Genomic DNA, 19363 nt, shown 5'->3' on the forward strand with positions numbered 1-19363 from the left:
GGGCAAGCCCCAATTCTCCTCGTCCAAAGGGACTCAGAAAGAGCAAAGGAGCTCTGATTCCTGGCGGACTCACTCACGCCCCAAGAAAGCAACCGGAGGTACCGCTTCCAAGGCGGCTGCCTCATGACTTTCGGCCGCCTCCCTCCGCATCTTCGGTCGATGGCAGGCTCTCCCGCTTTTGCGACATTTGGCTGCCACAGGTCAAAGACCGGTGGGTAACAGACATTTTGTCTCACGGGTACAGGATAGAGTTCAGTTCTCGGCCTCCGCCTCGGTTCTTCAGAACTTCCCCACATCCCGACCGAGCAGATGCCCTTCTGCAGGCGGTGCATTCTCTAAGAGCAGAAGGAGTGGTGGTCCCTGTTCCTCTTCGGGAACGAGGACAAGGTTTTTACTCCAATCTCTTTGTGGTGCCAAAAAAGGACGGCTCATTCCGTCCTGTTCTGGACCTAAAACTGCTCAACAAGCATGTGAACGCCAGGCGGTTCCGGATGGAATCCCTCCGCTCAGTCATTGCCTCAATGTCTCAAGGAGATTTCCTAGCATCAATAGACATCAAAGATGCTTATCTCCACGTGCCGATTGCTACAGAGCACCAACGCTTTCTACGCTTCGTGATAGGAGACGACCATCTTCAGTTCGTAGCTCTGCCATTTGGTCTGGCGACAGCCCCACGGGTGTTCACCAAGGTCATGGCGGCAGTGGTAGCAGTCTTGCACTCTCAGGGACACTCTGTGATCCCTTACTTGGACGATCTACTTGTCAAGGCACCCTCTCAGGAGGCATGCCAACTCAGCCTGGATGTTGCACTGGAGACTCTCCAGACGTTCGGGTGGATCATCAACTTCTCAAAGTCAACTCTGTTACCGACCCAATCACTGACGTATCTTGGCATGGAGTTTCATACTCTCTCAGCGATAGTGAAGCTTCCGCTGGACAAGCAGCGGTCACTACAGACTGGGGTGCAGGCTCTCCTTCAAAGTCAGTCGCACTCCTTAAGACGCCTCATGCACTTCCTCGGGAAGATGGTGGCGGCAATGGAGGCGGTTCCGTTTGCGCAGTTTCATCTGCGCCCTCTTCAATGGGACATTCTCCGCCAATGGGACGGGAAGTCAACATCCCTGGACAGGAAAGTCTCCCTTTCCCAGACGGCCAAGGACTCTCTGCAGTGGTGGCTTCTTCCCACCTCATTATCACAGGGAAGATCCTTCCTACCACCGTCCTGGGCGGTGGTCACGACAGACGCGAGTCTGTCAGGGTGGGGAGCAGTTTTTCTCCACCACAGGGCTCAGGGTACGTGGACCCAGCAGGAGTCCACCCTTCAGATCAATGTTCTGGAAATCGGAGCAGTGTATCTTGCCCTACTAGCCTTCAAGCAGTGGCTGGAAGGAAGGCAGATCCGAATTCAGTCGGACAACTCCACAGCGGTGGCATACATCAACCACCAAGGGGGGACACGCAGTCGGCAAGCCTTCCAGGAAGTCCGGCGGATTCTGATGTGGGTGGAAGCCACGGCCTCCACCATATCCGCAGTTCACATCCCCGGCGTAGAAAACTGGGAAGCAGACTTCCTCAGTCGCCAGGGCATGGACGCAGGGGAATGGTCCCTTCACCCGGACGTGTTTCAGGAAATCTGTCGCCGCTGGGGAAGGCCGGACGTCGACCTAATGGCGTCCCGGCACAACAACAAGGTCCCAACCTTCATGGCACGGTCTCGCGATCACAGAGCTCTGGCGGCAGACGCCTTAGTGCAAGATTGGTCGCAGTTCCGGCTCCCTTATGTGTTTCCACCTCTGGCACTCTTGCCCAGAGTGCTACGCAAGATCAGATCCGACTGCAGCCGCGTCATACTCGTCGCCCCAGACTGGCCAAGGAGGGCGTGGTATCCGGATCTGTGGCATCTCACGGTCGGCCAACCGTGGGCACTACCAGACCGACCAGACTTGCTGTCCCAAGGGCCGTTTTTCCATCGGAATTCTGCGGCCCTGAACCTGACTGTGTGGCCATTGAGTCCTGGATCCTAGCGTCTTCAGGATTATCCCAAGGGGTCGTTGCCACCATGAGACAGGCTAGGAAGCCCACGTCCGCTAAGATCTACCACAGAACGTGGAGGATATTCTTATCCTGGTGCTCTGCTCAGGGAGTGTCTCCCTGGCCATTTGCATTGCCTACATTTCTTTCTTTCCTGCAATCTGGGTTAGAAAAAGGTTTGTCGCTCGGCTCCCTTAAAGGGCAAGTCTCGGCGCTATCCGTCTTTTTTCAGAAGCGTCTAGCACGACTTTCTAAGGTACGCACGTTCCTGCAGGGGGTTTGTCATATCGTACCCCCGTACAAGCGGCCGTTAGATCCATGGGATCTGAACAGGGTACTAGTTGCCCTCCAGAAGCCGCCCTTCGAGCCTCTGAGGGAGGTTTCTCTTTCTAGACTATCACAGAAAGTGGCTTTTCTGGTAGCGATCACATCTCTTCGGAGAGTGTCTGAGCTAGCAGCGCTGTCATCCAAGGCTCCCTTCCTGGTCTTCCACCAGGACAAGGTAGTGCTGCGACCCATTCAGGAGTTTCTCCCGAAGGTGGTATCCTCTTTTCATCTTAATCAGGATATCTCTTTGCCTTCTTTTTGTCCTCATGCAGTTCATCGGTATGAGAAGGACTTACATTTGTTAGATCTGGTGAGAGCACTCAGAATCTACATTTCCCGCACGGCGCCCCTGCGCCGTTCGGATGCACTCTTTGTCCTTGTCGCTGGTAAGCGCAAAGGGTCGCAGGCTTCTAAGGCCACCCTGGCTCGATGGATCAAAGAACCAATTCTTGAAGCCTACCGTTCTGCTGGGCTTCCGTTTCCATCAGGGCTGAAGGCTCATTCTACCAGAGCCGTGGGTGCGTCCTGGGCATTACGACACCAGGCTACGGCTCAACAGGTGTGCCAGGCAGCTACCTGGTCGAGTCTGCACACTTTCACCAAACATTATCAGGTGCATACCTATGCTTCGGCGGACGCCAGCCTAGGTAGAAGAGTCCTGCAGGCGGCAGTTGCCTCCCCGTAGGGGAGGGCTGTCTTCGCAGCTCTAACATGAGGTATTCTGTACCCACCCAGGGACAGCTTTTGGACGTCCCAATCGTCTGGGTCTCCCAATGGAGCGCCGAAGAAGAAGGGAATTTTGTTACCGTAAATTCCTTTTCTTCTAGCTCCTATTGGGAGACCCAGCACCCGCCCTGTTGTCCTTCGGGATTTTTGGTTGTTTTTCGGGTACACATGTTGTTCATGTTGAATGGTTTTCAGTTCTCCGATGTTACTCGGAGAGAATTTGTTTAAACCAGTTATTGGCTTTCCTCCTTCTTGCTTTTGCACTAAAACTGGTGAGCCAGTGATCCCACTGGGGGTGTATAGCCAGAAGGGGAGGGGCCTTACACTTTTTAGTGTAATTGCTTTGTGTGGCCTCCGGAGGCAGTGCTATACACCCAATCGTCTGGGTCTCCCAATAGGAGCTAGAAGAAAAGGAATTTACGGTAAGTAACAAAATTCCCTTCTTTCTTGGCACCCGAGAATCTGATGAAGACTCCCATTTTACACAGAAAAGTAATTTTTTAATCTTCTTCAGTATATAGATCACAGGCTCAAGTACCATATGGGAGTTAAAAAAATAAAATTTGCTTTTTAAAATATTTTAAAAAATTGTTTGAATCATCCCTTTTTTTCCCCCAGTTTAAAAAGGAAAAAAAATATATACATATTTGTTATTGCTGAATCTGAAAACGTCCAATCTATCAAATTATTAAATAGATTAAATCTTCAGGAAAACACAGTAAAAGAAAAACAAATCGAAACCCCCAAATTGTAGATTTTTTGGTTGCAGCACCTTCCTAAAAAAAATGCAATAAAAGCCATCAAAATACCGTATTTATCTCGAGTACAAGCCAACTTGAATATAAGCTGAGGCACCTAATTTTACCATAAGAAACTGGGAAAACGTATTGACTCGAATATAAGCCTAGGGTGGGAAATGCAGCAGCTACTAGGAAGTTTCAAAATAAAAATAGATCCCAATATAATGTAATGTGCCCCAATCTTTGTGCCCCAACCTTGTCTCCTGTAGTAATGTGCCCATCCTTGTGCCCTATAGTAATGTGCCCATCCTTAAGTAATGTCCTCATACTGGTGATTCCGTTCTTGTCCAGTATTATGCCATTGTTCACATTCACACAAAGAATTATTCTCATCTCTCCTCTGTTATCTCGGTGTCCCCTTACCTGCTTCTTGCGGACCTCAGGCACATAGACCCCTCGATGATCTTGGCGGGTGTAAGGGGCCGCTGCCGTCAGCGCTTTATTTACTTCAGTTGAATGATTTGCGGCGCCGCAAACCATTCTACTGAAGTAAAACACTAACAGCAGCAGCCCCCTGCACCAGTCAAGATTATCAAGGAGTCTATGTGCCTGCGGTCTGAGTGTTTAAGACCCCTGGGCTAGAAACTGTGATCATGGCAGAGGGGCAGCAGCGATCAGTGTGCATAGTAACTAACCTGACTCGCTGTCGCCCCTACTGCAGTTTGGCGGCCAGCGCCCTGTGTAGTCGCACATAGCTAAAACCGGCCATGAGTATGACCCTCACACGAGTATAAGCCAAGGGGGACTTTTACAGCATAAAAAATGTGCTGAAAAAGTCTGCTTATACTCGAGCATATACGGTATCATATCTACACCCAAAAGGGTATTAATAAAAACAGCTTGTCGTGCAAAGAACATATTGGGATTTGTTTTCCCATTTTCAGTACAAGACACTGAAAAATAAGTGGTGTTATTCAAAACTATTACCCATCCTGCAATATATCATATAGCTAGAATTATGGGGGAAAAATTGTCACAAAATGGCTACTCTTAAAGAGGTTAATAAGACAGTCAGTGAAACAGTATGGAATGACTGGTATCAAGATGCTCTCCCCCATAGAGGCTCCAATGTCATACAAATTGTTGAGTTTTGTGAGACTGGCACTAGTGTGTTCCCTGCCTGGATATTTCTCTGTCATCATGCCCCTAACAAACAGTCTGTCTCAAATAGCTAAGGGCAAATTAGGCCTGACCTTAGACCTGGGCTAGTGCTGAGTCGCCTTTCTCCGGAACAGCTGAGATGTCTGGACTGATGTCACTTGGTTTGGAGACCTGAGCTCGTGTGGAATATTATTTCTCCTATACTTGAAAGTTGGGGGAGTTTTTTTTCAACCCATGTTCTAACCTCGAATCAATATGTATCCTATTATAATGAAGACCCTCAATATTTTAAAAATAGGGTGATCTTGACTTCTTATCAACCTGCCAAAAAGGAATTGTCATTTCCATCAATGTATTGTTACAGCCTTATAGAAGATGAAGTGATGTGTATTTCTATGATGATGCCATCACTGGTTTAGACCTGTCAGCAAAGGAAACGCTAGTGCCTTTAGCGTCTGTACTGTTCTCTGGTTCCACTGTAGTTTTTAGTCACCAATCTGTATATGGTCCTGATGAAGAGCAAAGTCATAAGGACAATAAGGCCCCCATTTATTAAGAGGTTTTCTTTAGTTTTCTGGTGTAAAATTGCTAAAATCTTGCGTTTTTTTTTTTTTTGTTTTGTTTTTGCTCAGCTTATAATTGCAAAAATTGGAAAAGCCTCGAAGTTGAGTGGGTGGCCGAACACAAACCCCCAAAATAGTCATAATTTATGCAAAAGAGTGACATATTACGTCAGAAATGTACTCCATGTCTGGTCTTTGGGCATGGCAGCTAATGCATAACAGGTATACTAATAGATTTTTGCATTAATCATTATCAATAAAATACTTCTAAATACACATTGTGTTATAAGTGAGCACTGCTCATTAGATGCTATAAAAGGGAACCTGTTGAAACTTCTACAAGTCCCCTGTCCCAATCCAAGCCATTAATATGACTGTTGACCATTCCAAGTTAAGCCAATCGGTCCTTTATGACCTAAAAGTAGGGAAGCAATGATTGCGTTCGCAGAGGATGAAATTGGGCCACCGAGATGGTAGTAGAACTGTATAATCAGTTGAATGTGTGTCCTCGGATGCATATTCACTTGAAATGTCATGAAGCAGGGAGCCACCGACTGCCAGCACCACAATGCCTGAACCAGTGTCTGACCTATCGGAATGCCAGCAGCTGACGGCATGCCTATTGTAGTCTTCACGTGATGTTACTGTTGTGTGCCGTGTCAGCCACAGAGGACATGAGGACAATGGTCAGCCTGGGAGCAGCAACCGGTAAGAAGAATTTTTTTTTTGTGTGTGTGTATGCAAGGATGGGGTCCAATATAGAGGATATTATTACAGTATGAGAGACATTATTACAAGATAGGGGCCAGTGCAGAGTAGTTATTGCAGGGTGGGTGACTAGACAAAGGACATTATTACAAAATGTCTGGCTCAGAGGACATTATTACAAAAAGGTAAAAGAATCACTTAGAAAATGAATATTTCTTTGTCGCTCCATTGGGAGACCCAGACAATTGGGTGTATAGCTTCTGCCTCCGGAGGCCACACAAAGTATTACACTTAAAAGTGTAAAGCCCCTCCCCTTCTGCCTATACACCCCCCGTGCATCACGGGTTCCTCAGTTTTCATGCTTTGTGCGAAGGAGGCAGACATCCACGCATAGCTCCACAGCTTAGTCAGCAGCAGCTGCTGACTATGTCGGATGGAAGAAAAGAGGGCCCATAACAGGGCCCCCAGCATGCTCCCTTCTCACCCCACTCTTGTCGGCGGTGTTGTTAAGGTTGAGGTATCCATTGCGGGTACGGAGGCTGGAGCCCACATGCTGTTTTCCTTCCCCATCCCTTGATGGGCTCTGGGTGAAGTGGGATCCTAATCGGTCTCCAGGCACTGAGACCGTGCTCCATCCACAGCCCCTGGGGACTCTGCTGGATAAGGAGCCGAGTATCGTCAGGGACAAGGCCCTTCTACTTTGAGGTACTCTGTGTCCCCGTGGGGACCGCGCACAGAAACACTCCAGCATTGCTGGGTGTGTTAGTGCGCCGGGGACCGCAGCGCTGACCGCGCTTGTGCCATCACACACTGCAGCGTGGCTGGGTGTGTTAGTTTACTGGGGACTACCGCGCTGACCGCGCGCTGCCATTTCACACTGCAGCGCGCCTGGGAGTGTTAGTACGCCGGGGACTACCGCGCCGACCGGGCTTATACGCCGGCCGCGCTTATAACTTTAGTCCCCGGCTTTTGCGGCCTAGTCTCACTCTTTTCCCGCCCCCAGGCCTGCCAGTCAGGGGAAGGGCGAGACGCTGTACAGGACGTCAGCGCTGAGGGCTGGAACGTGCTTTGCATACTCCACCCCCCTCACTGTGCACAGTGGGGCACCAGATTCCCGCACTTTCTAGGGCACGCCCACGGCCCCCTCCTCTCCTCAGGACGCCGGCAGCCATTCCTGTCAGCTCGTCGGACGCTGGAGAGGGGAGACAAGCGCTGGGAGACCCAGGCAGGGATTCTGGTGATCAACACAACCGCTTTGAGCGGGCGGTAAGCAGCACCTGAGGTGCTGGCCCCACTAGTGCAGAAGTGTACATATAGATTATATGCTTATAGGCTATACTTTACACTGTATGGTGCACGGTTGATTTTTGGCTATATACCCTCCTGGATTGCTCAGAGGAGACAACAGCATGTCGTCCACATAAAGCAAGGGTGCCAAAGCACAGGCTTACTATGCTGCCTGCGCCGCATGTACGGCTATACTACCGGCAGGTTCCACTGACCCTCATTGTGTGCAATGCTCGGCCCCTGTGGCACTTACTCAGCCGGAGCCTCTGCTAAGGGTGGCCCAGGGGGAACCACCTGCTAACACTGTCCAGGTGACGGGGACGGAGTTTGCAGTTTTTACTGATAGACTTTCTGAGACTATGGCCAAGAGACTATGGCCAAGATACTAGAAGCCTTGCAGTCCAGACCGGTATCTCAGACCATGGGCACTGTTGATTCATTGCACCCTGGTCCCCCTCAGTTGGAACAACAATGTGCTCCCGGGGTGTCTCATAGATCCCAGGGTGAGGTCTTTGACACGGACCGCAGCCCCAGACCGCCTAAGCGAGCTCGCTGGGAAATTCCCTCGACATCATCACATTGTTCAGGGTCTCAGCGGGAGGACTCTCTGTATGATGAAGCGGAGGTAGCTGATCAGGATTCTGATCCTGAGGCCGCTCTCAACCTTGATACTCCTGATGGGGACGCCATAGTGTATGATCTTATCGCGTCCATCATTCAAATGGTGGATATTTCTCCCTCAGCTCCTCCAGTGGAGGAGTCAGCTTCTCAGCAGGAGAAATTCCGCTTCAGGTTTCCCAAGCGTACAACGAGTATGTTTCTGGACCACTCTGCCTTCAGAGAGGCAGTCCAGAAACACCGAGCTTGTCCAGATAAGCGTTTTCTAAACGCCTTAAGGATACACGTTATCCCTTCCCCCCTGACGTGGTCAAGGGCTGGGCTCAGTGTCCCAAGGTGGATCCTCCAATCTCCAGACTGGCGGCTAGATCCATAGTTGCAGTGGAAGATGGGGCTTCACTCAACGATGCCACTGACAGACAGATGGAGCTCTGGTTGAAATCCATCTATGAAGCTATCGGCGCGTCTTTTGCTCTAGCATTCGCAGCCGTATGGGCACTCCAAGCTATCTCAGCGGGTCAAGCGCAAATTGACGCAGTCACACGTACGTCTGCGCCGCAAGTGGCGTTCCTAACCTCTCAGACGTCGGCATTTGCGTCCTACGCTATTAATGCTGTCCTGGACTCTGCGAGCCGTACGGCGGTTGCATCCGCCAATTCGGTGGCAATACGCAGGGCCTTGTGGCTACGGGAATGGAAGGCAGATTCTGCTTCCAAAAATGTGCTTAACCAGTTTGCCATTTTCTGGCGACCGCTTGTTTGGTGAGCGATTGGATGAAATCATCAAACAATCCAAGGGAAAGGATACATCCTTACCCCAGGACAAACCAAACATACCCCAACAGAGGAGGGGACAGTCGAGGTTTCGGTCCTTTCGGGGCGCGGGCAGGTCCCAATTCTCCTCGTCCAAAAGGCCTCAGAAGGATCAGAGGAACTCCGATCATGGCGGTCTAAGTCACGTCCTAAAAAGACCACCGGAGGTGCCGCTACCAAAGCGGCTTCCTCATGACTTTCGGCCTCCTCACACCGCATCCTCGGTCGGTGGCAGGCTCTCCCGCTTTTGCGACACCTGGCTGCCACAGGTAAAAGGCCGTTGGGTGAGAGACATTCTGTCTCACGGTTACAAGATAGAGTTCAGCTCTCGTCCTCCGACTCGATTCTTCAGAACATCTCCGCCTCCCGAGCGAGCCAATGCTCTTATGCAGGCGGTGGGCACTCTGAAGGCAGAAGGAGTGGTGGTCCCGGTTTCTCTTCAGCAACAGGGTCACGGTTTTTACACCAACCTGTTTGTGGTTCCAAAGAAGGACAGGTCTTTCCGTCCTGTCCTGGACCTAAAACTGCTCTACAAACACGTAAAGACCAGGCGGTTCCGGATGGAATCCCTCCGCTCCGTCATCGCCTCAATGTCCCAAGGAGATTTCCCTGCATCGATCGATATCAAAGATGCTTATCTCCACGTACCGATTGCTCCAGAGCATCAGCGCTTCCTGCGCTTCGCCAGAGGAGACGAACACCTTCAGTTCGTGGCACTGCCGTTCGGCCTGGCGACAGCCCCACGGGTTTTCACCAAGGTCATGGCTACAGTAGTAGCGGTCCTCCACTCTCAGGGTCTCTCGGTGATCCCTTACTTAGACGATCTGCTGGTCAAGGCACCCTCTCAAGAGGCATGCCAACACAGCCTCAACGCTACTCTGGAGACTCTCCAGTCGGGTGGATCATCAATTTTCCAAAGTCAAATCTGACACCGGCCCAATCGCTGACATATCTGGGCATGGAGTTTCATACCCTCTCAGCGATGGTGATGCTTCCGCTGAACAAACAGCGGTCACTGCAGACAGGGTTGCAATCTCTCCTTCAAGGTCAGTCACTCCCCTTGAGGCGCCTCATGCACTTCCTAGGGAAGATGGGGGCAGCAATGGAGGCAGTCCCTTTCGCGCAGTTTCACCTGCGTCCTCTTCAATGGGACATCCTACGCAAATGGGACAGGAAGTCGTCGTCCCTCGACAGGAACGTCTCCCTCTCTCAGGCAGCCAAAGCTTCCCTTCGGTGGTGGCTTCTTCCCTCTTCATTGTCGAAGGGGAAATCCTTCCTACTCCCATCCTGGGAGGTGGTCACGACGGACGCGAGTCTGTCAGGGTGGGGAGCAGTCTTTCTCCACCACAGGGCTCAGGGTACGTGGACTCAGCAAGAGTCCTCCCTTCAGATCAATGTTCTGGAGATCAGGGCAGTGTATCTTGCCCTAAAAGCGTTCCAGCAGTGGCTGGAAGGCAAGCAGATCCGAATTCAGTCGGACAACTCCACAGCGGTGGCTTACATCAACCACCAAGGCGGAACATGCAGTCGGCAAGCCTTCCAGGAAGTCCGGCGGTTTTTTGATGTGGGTGGAAGCCACGGCCTCCACCATATCCGCAGTTCACATCCCGGGCGTAGAAAACTGGGAAGCAGATTTTCTCAGTCGCCAGGGCATGGACGCAGGGGAATGGTCCCTTCACCCGGACGTGTTTCAGGAGATCTGTTGCCGCTGGGGGATGCCGGACGTCGACCTAATGGTGTCCCGGCACAACAACAAGGTCACGGCATTCATGGCACGATCTCACGATCCCAGAGCTCTGGCGGCAGACGCCTTAGTTCAGGATTGGTCGCAGTTTCAACTCCCTTATGTGTTTCCACATCTGGCACTGTTGTCCAGAGTGTTACGCAAGATCAGGTCAGACTGCCGCCGCGCCATTTTCGTCGCTCCAGACTGGCCGAGGAGGTCGTGGTACCCGTATCTGTGGCATCTCACGGTGGGCCAACCGTGGGCACTACCAGATTGACCAGACTTGCGGTCTCAAGGGCCGTTTTTCCATCTGAATTCTGCGGCCCTCAACCTGACTGTGTGGCCATTGAGTCCTGGATCCTAGCGTCTTCAGGGTTTTCTCAAGAGGTCATTGCCACTATGAGACAGGCCAGGAAACCAACGTCTGCCAAGATCTACCACAGGACGTGGAAGATATTCTTATCTTGGTACTCTGATCAGGGGTTTTCTCCCTGGCCATTTGCCTTGCCCACTTTTCTTTCCTTTCTTCAATCAGGATTGGAAAAAGGTTTGTCGCTCGGCTCCCTTAAGGGACAAGTCTCAGCGCTTTCTGTGTTCTTTCAGAAGCGTCTTGCCAGGCTTTCTCAGGTACGCACGTTCCTGCAGGGGGTTTGTCACATTGTCCCTCCTTACAGTCGGCCGTTAGAACCCTGAGATCTGAACAGGGTTCTGAGGGCCCTTCAGAAGCCACCTTTCGAGCCTTTGAAGGATATTTCTCTTTCTCGCCTTTCGCAGAAGGTGGTCTTCCTAGTAGCAGTCACATCACTTCGGAGAGTGTCTGAGCTAGCAGCGTTGCAAAAAGTCAGCTCGGGCACTCAAAGAATTGAAAAAACGAGAGTATTGATGCTTATTAATGCCAATTTTTATTCATGCAAAGGTTTGTGCTATTATTATGACGTTTCGGCCATACAATTTTGGCCTTTATCAAATAAATGTACTGAAACAAAAGAAAAAGAAAAAATACAATATCAAATCTCATAGATATGTACAGTCAATTTTACACGTAATGCATGCAACAAAAAATTCGGCCAATGTTTTTTGGCATTTGAACAATACGTATGACAAACAGAAAAACCTGATGTACATTTGTATGAATTATCAATTCATGATTGTTCAATTAAGAGACCCTAGTATACATAACACATATGTATAAAGGCATTATGTAGAAAAATACGTACCACAAGAAACGTATATGAGGTTAGACTGGTGAAACTAAGTTCACATATGTTGGCCAGTGGTACCTTAGTGATCAACCTGAAGTAGAAAACAAACCCATCTTGAGAATATTATAGGTACTTCATGTATAAGTGTATGAAAGGGACCGTAAAGAAAACCAAAAGATTTATGTAAAATACACAAAATCGATAACAAAATTTACCTCTGCTATTATCTATGTGACATGTCTCTTGGAGACCCAAATGTTCACTAGCAAGCTGTGGTATATGGTCCGCTAGAACGCTTGAGATACAGAGAGAACGATAAGAATTAGATTGAGACCACCATCCAGTGAAGGAGGGGGTGGTGTTTTTGAAGAAACAGGGGGGGAGAGGGGGGGAAGGGGGGGGAGGCAGGGCTTAGTACAGATTCAGTCACCACGTTGGGCACAGAAAGTAATGTAGTGTTACCTTAATTACCGTCATTTAACCTCTCAAGGGGCTCATGCTCATGTTGCTGCTGTACTATGGGACCAAGTTCCTTCAAATATGAAGAATAAAAGACAGACTGAGAAACATGGAGAAGATGAAACATATACGTACAGGATAGGATTTTCATCACTCACCACTATGTGTGTTGAAATTTAATCCTTGGTATACTTTTAAAGATCCTTTAGGGAATATCTCTTTGAGTATCTATAAGTTTTTGTAGGATTATTAAAGAGTCATTAACCTCTCTACACAAGGAGTATTAATAAATCCCTGTTGGTTACCTGGGTAGGTCAGATGCAGTGGTGGTTCGGTGGAAATACACTGTCAGTAATCCTGTAAGTCCTGTATCTACAGCCCCCCTGTGAGGATCTGTAGGATTAACATAATCAATAGCTATGTCACAGTAATTTTTCAAGAAAGAATAGAGGGAAAGACCCCCTGTCCATTACCTGAGTACGCAATTGCAGTGGTGATTCCGTGGGGACGAAAGCTGCGTGATGACCGGAGGTACCGGCAGGTGTATGGCGGCCGCCATTTAAAGCTGAATCATGTGCACAGGAAATCCTGTGAGTGACACGCTGCGCCGTCCGTGGAACGCACCAGCGCGCAGGCGCCGGGGGCATCCCGGTCAGGAACGCCCCCCGCGCATGCGCACAAGCGGACCACAGGCGGCGTAATGCCGTAATACATGAAGTACCTATAATATTCTCAAGATGGGTTTGTTTTCTACTTCAGGTTGATCACTAAGGTACCACTGGCCAACATATGTGAACTTAGTTTCACCAGTCTAACCTCATATACGTTTCTTGTGGTACGTATTTTTCTACATAATGCCTTTATACATATGTGTTATGTATACTAGGGTCTCTTAATTGAACAATCATGAATTGATAATTCATACAAATGTACATCAGGTTTTTCTGTTTGTCATACGTATTGTTCAAATGCCAAAAAACATTGGCCGAATTTTTTGTTGCATGCATTACGTGTAAAATTGACTGTACATGTCTATGAGATTTGATATTGTATTTTTTCTTTTTCTTTTGTTTCAGTACATTTATTTGATAAAGGCCAAAATTGTATGGCCGAAACGTCATAATAATAGCACAAACCTTTGCATGAATAAAAATTGGCATTAATAAGCATCAATACTCTCGTTTTTTCAATTCTTTGAGTGCCCGAGCTGACTTTTTGCATCATTGACTTTTTTCTCGGTGGCACCTAACTTATTTTTGTGAGCCAGATTCTATGCTATATATTGAGCTAGCAGCGTTGTCATGCAAGGCTCCTTTCCTGGTGTTTCACCAGGACAAGGTGGTGCTGCGCCCGGTTCCGGAATTTCTTCCTAAGGTGGTATCCACCTTTCATCTCAATCAGGCAGGTGTGCCAGGCGGCTACCTGGTCGAGCCCGCACACTTTCACCAAACACTATCTGGTGCATACCTATGCTTCGGCGGATGCCAGCCTAGGTAGACGAGTCCTTCAGGCGGCGGTTGTCCACCTGTAGGAACGGGCCGTCTTTACGGCTCTATTACGAGGTATTATTTTACCCACCCAGGGACAGCTTTTGGACGTCCCAATTGTCTGGGTCTCCCAATGGAGCGACAAAGAAGAAGGGAATTTTGTTTACTTACCGTAAATTCCTTTTCTTCTAGCTCCAAATGGGAGACCCAGCACCCGCCCTGTTCCCTTCGGGCTGTTGTTTTTTCGTGTACACATGTTGTTCATGTTGAATGGTTTCAGTTCTCCGAAATTTCTTCGGATTGAAGTTACTTTAAACCAATTTATTAGCTTTCCTCCTTTTTGCTTTTGCACTAAAACTGAGGAACCCGTGATGCACGGGGGGTGTATAGGCAGAAGGGGAGGGGCTTTACACTTTTAAGTGTAATACTTTGTGTGGCCTCCGGAGGCAGAAGCTATACACCCAATTGTCTGGGTCTCCAATTGGAGCTAGAAGAAAAGGAATTTACGGTAAGTAAACAAAATTCCCTTCATTACTGTGTTATATACAGTGTGTCCACCCATATCCTGTCCACCACCATTAATTTAAGAACAGCGGCAGCTATAGGCATAGAAGTGGTGTCTAGGTATAGTAAAGTAGCCATGCGCTATATTATTGCATGTATTGCATCATCAATTCAATACGAATCGACACCTTGCATACAGAAATGCTATTATACAGTATGCAGGGCTTGCAGGATCTTTAAGCATCCACGGTTACATCCACGCGTATAGGGACAGTTAGTTACTAGTGGTTATAACTGTTGATACCTAAGGTCGTGTAATGCCCTGCACATGAGGTAAGCAACAGTGAATCAGGAAAACTATACTACATTTCTAATTGGAGGTATTTGATATTATCAGTATTACACCTACTACATATCGGGATAGGGTCTTTGAGATGGAATAATCCTTTAACTGCCTTCTCTTGTAAAGGAGCTATACAGCAATATAAAGTAAGTGTGTGTGAGAGAATTTTGACAGTTTTGCTTCAATATAAAAGATAGCAGATTGTGACCCCAAAAGATGCCTTTGACTTGGCATATATGAGCAGCCTAACATTATTAAAGGCTTGTGATAATTGAAGCAAAAACACTCTTAGGGGCACTTTGCACACTACGACCCTCGCAAGCCGATGCTTGCGATGCCAAGCGCGATAGTCCCCCGCCCCCGTCGCATCTGCGATATTATGGTGATAGTTGGCGTAGCGAACATTATCGCTACGCCAGCTACACATGCACTCACCTGCCCTGTGACGTCGCTCTGGCCGGCGACCCGCCTCCTTATAAGGGGGCGGGTCGTGCAGTGTCATAGCGACGTCACACGGCAGGCGGCCAATAGAAGCGGAGGGACGGAGATGAGCGGGACGTAAACATCCCGCCCACCTCCTTCCTTCCGCATAGCTGGCGTGAGCTGCAGGACGCAGGTAGGATACGTTCCTCGCTTCTGTGGCTTCACACACCGCGATGTGTGATGCCGCTGGAACGAGGAACAACATCGTAACATCGGTCATTTCCAAATTATGGAAATGACCGACGCTACACCGATGATACGATTACGACGATTTTGCGCTCGTTAATCGTATCAAAAAGGCTTTACACACTACGATATCGCCTGCGACGCCAGATGTGCGTCACTTTCAATTTGACCCCTCCGACATCACACCTGCGATGTCTTAGTGTGCAAAGTGTCCCTTAAAGTTGTGCCGCAGATCTGTAGCAACACAAATCCCCATCCTGATGCCTCAATTTATCCTGTTACCCCCAATACAATGTCTATGACTCAGCCGCACCTAGTATTTTATAAAAAATGAAACAAGGAGCACATGTGTAGAGTCACAATATAAGCGGTGAGACAAATGATTGAAATTTGCTCACCTGATGTGGTTGTGCAGCCCTTGCACAACCCCGTTGTAAGACGAGTGAAATTATACTTGCGCTGTCTGGGAGTAAATCCAGGAGATCCTTCCAGGGGAACAAACACCCATACTGCCGGTCCAGACAGGGTCACTGTCTCCTGCTGTCGGGGAGTTCCTCCAGGAGATCCTTCCAGGAGGACAAACTCCCGTACTGCCGGTCCAGACAGGGTCACCGTCTCCTGCTGTCGGGGAGTTTCTCCAGGAGATCCTTCCAGGAGGACAAACTCCCGTACTGCCGGGTCCAGACAGGGTCACTGTCTCCTGCTGTCGGGGAGTTCCTCCAGGAGATCCTTCCAGGAGGACAAACTCCCGTACTGTCGGGTCCAGACAGGGTCACCGTCTCCTGCTGTCGGGGAGTTCCTCCAGGAGATCCTTCCAGGAGGACAAACTCCTGTACGGCCGGTCCGGAGGGGTCACTAGGTGTCAGTGGTCCTGGTTGCAAATTAGCCTCAGTCCAAGCAGCTCTTGTCGTGAGTCCCCACAGGGGAAAGAAATTTATCAATAAAAATGAAGCACGGTCTGATGAAGCGCTATGGAAGCCACAGGAATTGTAGGAGTTCAGTCATTTTAATTTCACATAAACCACAACGCGTTTCGATATAGTGCAATATCTTAGTCAGGTGGTCGCCTGACGAAGATATTGGACTATATCGAAACGCGTTGTGGTTTATGTGAAATTAATTAAAATGACTGAACTCCTACAATTCCTGTGGCTTCCATAGTGCTTCATCAGACCGTGCTTCATTTTTATTGATGCGCCCTGTATTGTGTCTGACACAAATTCTTCCACTATGGTGCTGGCCATGCTGTTCCCCAATACTGGACTTGGTGCTGCCACCAATACAGTAAATGCTAGACCACTGTGTTGTAGCTGTTCTGTTTTGTCACAAGTCAGCTTATGGGATCACCAGTGAGGTTCTCTTGAGTTAGGCCTCTTCAGACCTAATCAAGATCGAGCGCTCGGAGAGAAAAGACCAGCATCCATGTGGGCATGATCAATTTCTTCTGTTTATTTCATCAAAGTACAGTTTATTTATACCATTTACAGATCAATGTGATATTGCAAAAGAAAAAGAAAAAACTTCGAGCTGAACTTTACTAATTGTTCATATGACCTTTAAGTTTTAGCAAAACAAAAATGTAGAGTCATGCATATGAGATAAGAAGAACATTTAGAAACCATAATAATCCTTGAGTCTGTCTCTTATTCCGTAGGCTCCATAATGACTATGAACTACCATCAGATATACTTACTAATAACAATAAATCTTTAATAAAGAAAAAGAGAAACTATTAACCCTTCTATATCAATTTCCCCCTTTTGTAAATGGTATAACCTTCACTACACGGTCAGTAGGCGTCCAAACAGGAGCTGCTGGCTCATGGGCCTAGTACCCATGAGGGGTCTTCCTACCACTTCACCCATCCACCCTCAGTGTGGACACCTACTCCCGGTCAGCAGAGGCCATTTGGGGTCCGTAGTAAACTACAGAGGGTTCAATGCTGGGACTCTTAGAACATACATTATTCAATAGTTTAGGTAATGCATATATCAATGTTTTTACAGCTATATAAAGCAGTAGACAGAACAACAATATTTGCATACAGGTTTGTATAATGCCAGAAACCCAACCTGCTATGCCTTTAAACCAATTGGCTGGATTCATAAAAGAAAATGTATTTCCCCACCAGGAATCCTTGTTGGCATCGTGCTCTTTTAACCATTTATCCCTAAGTTCACTTGTTTTCTGTATATCTGCTCTAACCTGGAGGTTGCCTGCAGGGTCAATGTAATGGCAACAGGCAGGACCAATTATTTGACACATTCCGCCGTCTTTTGCTGTCACAAAGTCTAGCACTATAGTATGCTGGTTAGTGACTACAATTAATTGTTTTTGTATAGCATTGGTAGCATTTAGAATCTCAAGAACCCGAAAAATTTGATCATCCAGGTAGTCAGTGGACTCTACTAGCTTGTCCCACATTTGCATTAAGAAAGGGTGTATGAAAATAGCACTAAATACCTTATTTGCTTTTCCCAATTCTACTACATGAGGCCTACCATTTGGCCGGGGTTTATTATCTGCTGCTCGTTTATACAAGGTATGAATTGGGACAGCTGCTACATCTACTTCACTATGAGGAACTATGAAAGTGGCTGGTGTAAGTCTGGCAAGTGTGCAGACCCCTCTCATGTCAGGGCTCACCCACTTGTGAGCACGATTCCCACAAACCAAAAACACTCCCTCTGGGAAAATACAAAAGTGAGTTTGACTTTGTACACAATAAAGCAGATTCAGAAGCCCCTTCATGACTTTATGAGCACACCACGTATTGTTCATTTGTTTTCCGGTCATACCCGAGATACAGCTACCCCGCTCCCTCCTAAAAGTCCGTCTAATAAATGATGATGTACAGCCCTCAATACCCTTCTGATATACTGTCTCATTGTCCTTGGTTGAGTCATGTGTATGTATATAGAAACAGTTATTGTCTTCTCCACAATTTCCAACACCATTGTATTGAAGACTGAACCATAATCCATCATGGGGAATGGGGCCCGAATGAGGAATCTTAGTCTTTATTTTGGCAATTATGCCCATGTCTGAATCGTATTCCATCCACCACGAGTATCCATCGGGTCGAGTGATATTTAGCTGGAACCAGGGTTTAGTGACCCATCCAACTATAGTCAATGTAGCAGATACATCACGAGGTACATCTTCTCCCAAAAATCTAGATTGAGTCCAGGTTTCATTGTGTATACAGTCTGGTACCAATACCTCCTGTGGTTCCAGAGGTAAGGCTAAATAAGGCATAGTCTTTGAAGAAATAGGACTGTGTGTGCAGATCCAACAGTCTTTTGGCTTTTCTCCCTCCATGTCCTCAGTAAGAGAAATATGGTGGCGAATGAGTTTATTATCCCAGTCCGTATTAAAAAGTTCGCTCAGTGTCTTTGTTTGTTGCAGCAACCCTGCTACACCTAGCAGGATAATTAGCAAGACTGTCATTCTGCCGGTGGAGTGACCTTTTTACAGTGACTGGCGTGGATCCAGGTGGGTTTTCCCTCAAGTTTCACTGAGGTGGATGTGGTCAGCTGGACTTGGAATGGGCCATCAAAGCGTGGATCTAGGCTCCTTCTCACGTGTCTGCGCACGACCACCCAATCACCTGGATTCAGCTGATGCACATCTGCACTTGCATTGGGATCTGGAATGGATGAAAAGACATGTTTATGCACCACATTAAGTCTTTCCTGTAAGGCCTGGACGTAGGCTGTCATAGTGCCGTGTTGCATCTGTAACACTTGTGGAAAGTAGAGACCTGTTTTTGGGGCACTACCAAAAAGGACTTCAAAAGGAGACAAGCCTGTCTTCCTATTTGGAGTGTGTCTGACTGAAAAGAGTGCCAGGGATAAGCACTCTACCCAATTCTTTCCTGTCTCTGCCATGGCCTTTTGAATTTTTAGTTTAAGTGTCCCGTTTAATCTCTCTACTTTTCCACTGCTCTGTGGATGATAAGGGGTATGGAATGCCTGCTCTATTCCCAGGGCCTGCATAA

This window comes from Anomaloglossus baeobatrachus, chromosome 1, assembly GCF_048569485.1.
Source record: "Anomaloglossus baeobatrachus isolate aAnoBae1 chromosome 1, aAnoBae1.hap1, whole genome shotgun sequence".
NCBI lineage: Eukaryota > Metazoa > Chordata > Amphibia > Anura > Aromobatidae > Anomaloglossus > Anomaloglossus baeobatrachus.